Here is a 2,133-nt window from a genome sequence, read left to right on the forward strand (position 1 = left end):
GGGGGGGTCGACAAGCGACACAGCCATGTTAGGGAAAGCCAATCTGAATTTGAAAGCATGCACTCCTGTACCGGGGCTTCTCTTTTACCCCTGATCCACCGCCCTCCTTCCCCCCTTCCCCGCTCCTCTTTACCCCTCAGCTGTTTGTGAAGGTATTTCATGGAAGAGCAAGGCGGGGCTGGAGAAAGTGTGTGTGTGTGTGTGTGTGGGGGGGGGGGTGATCTACATTCTGCAAGGAGACCCACAAAGCTTAAAGGCTCGTTGATTCCTATTTTTGGTTCTGATTCTGGTAGAGGGGTCGTATTCTGATTCCCAAAAAGAAGAGAGACAAAGTCAGACCGGCTTCTCAGAGGAGAAGGAACGCCTCAATGGTGCAAAACAACCTCCGTCATAATATCTGCAACAACCTGGAACAAAACAACAGCTGTTTTCAATATAAAAATGAAAATATGACGATAAAAGTTAAAATAACTTTTTTTTTTAAAGTGTAAAAAAAGAGAGAAAAATGTGAAAAGTGACTAAAATGGGAAACAATGTCAAAAAGTAACAAATGAAAAAAAAAATACAGCTTTAAAGATTTGGGGAAAAATAATCAGGTCACCGCTTTCATTGAATTTTTTGTTTTTGTCACTTTTATAGGATTTGGAGAAAATTGGTAGAAGAACTCTAAAAATGTCAAAAGTGACTAAAATGGGAAAAGATGTCAAAAAGTAACAAATTAAAAAAACACAAATAAACAATAAAAGTAAAACAACTTAAAAAAAAGTGTAAAAAAAAAAGAAAACTGTGAAAAGGGACTAAAAGTAACAAATGTACAAAATAAAAGCTTACAAAATTTGTCCGAAATTTTGGTTTCTTTTAAAGAAAATTTTCCCAAAACGTGGACGTTTCCTGACAACGCTCCTCACAAGTTAAATAATCAGGTCACCACTTTCGTGGGATTTGTTTTTTTTGTGTCACTTTTATAGCAATTGGGAAAAAAAGGTAAAAAACTATTACAAAAAAAAAAGTGTAAAAAAGAAAAAAATTCTAAAGTGACTAAAATGGGAAAAGATGTCAAAAAGTAATAACATTTCAAAAACACAAATTTCTTCACAAATTTGGGGACTAAAATTTCACTAAAATTTGAAAATATGACTATAACAATAAAAGAACTTTTTTTTTAAAAAGTGTAAAAAAAAAAAGGAAAAATGTGAAAAGTGACTAAAAGCAACAAATGTAGAAAATAAAAGCTTTAAAAATTTGTCCGAAATTTTGGTTTCTTTCAAACAAATTTTCCCAAAACGTGGACGTTTCCTGACAACGCTCCTCACAAGTTAAATAATCAGGTCACCACTTTCGTGGGATTTGTTTTTTTTGTGTCACTTTTATAGCAGTTGGGAAAAAAATTGTAAAAAACTCTTACAAAAAAAAAGTGTTAAAAAGAAAAAATTTCAAAAGTGACTAAAATGGGAAAAGATGTCAAAAAGTAAGAACATTTTAAAAACACAAATTTCTTCACAAATTTGGGGACTAAAATTTCACTATAATTTGAAAATATGACTAACAATAAAAGAACTTTTTTTTTTTAAAGTTTTAAAAAAAAAAAGGAAAAATGTGAAAAGTGACTAAAAGCAACAAATGTAGAAAATAAAAGCTTTAAAAATTTGTCCGAAATTTTGGTTTCTTTCAAACAAATTTTCCCAAAACGTGGACGTTTCCTGACAACGCTCCTCACAAGTTAAATAATCAGGTCACCACTTTCGTGGGATTTGTTTTTTTTGTGTCACTTTTATAGCAATTGGGAAAAAAATTGTAAAAAACTCTTACAAAAAAAAAAGTGTTAAAAAGACAAAATTTCAAAAGTGACTAAAATGGGAAAAGATGTCAAAAAGTAAGAAAATTTTAAAAACACTAATTTCTTCACAAATTTGGGGACTAAAATTTCACCAAAATTTGAAAATATGACGATAACATTAAATTACCTTTTTTTTTTAAAGTGTAAAAAAAAAAAAAAGGAAAAATGTGAAAAGTGACTAAAAGCAACAAATGTAGAAAATAAAAGCTTTAAAAATCTGTCCGAAATTTTGGTTTCTTTCAAACAAATTTTCCCAAAACGTGGACGTTTCCTGACAACGCTCCTCACAAGTTAAA

The sequence above is a fragment of the Etheostoma cragini genome, chromosome 15, assembly GCF_013103735.1.
Source record: "Etheostoma cragini isolate CJK2018 chromosome 15, CSU_Ecrag_1.0, whole genome shotgun sequence".
NCBI classification, from domain to species: domain Eukaryota; kingdom Metazoa; phylum Chordata; class Actinopteri; order Perciformes; family Percidae; genus Etheostoma; species Etheostoma cragini.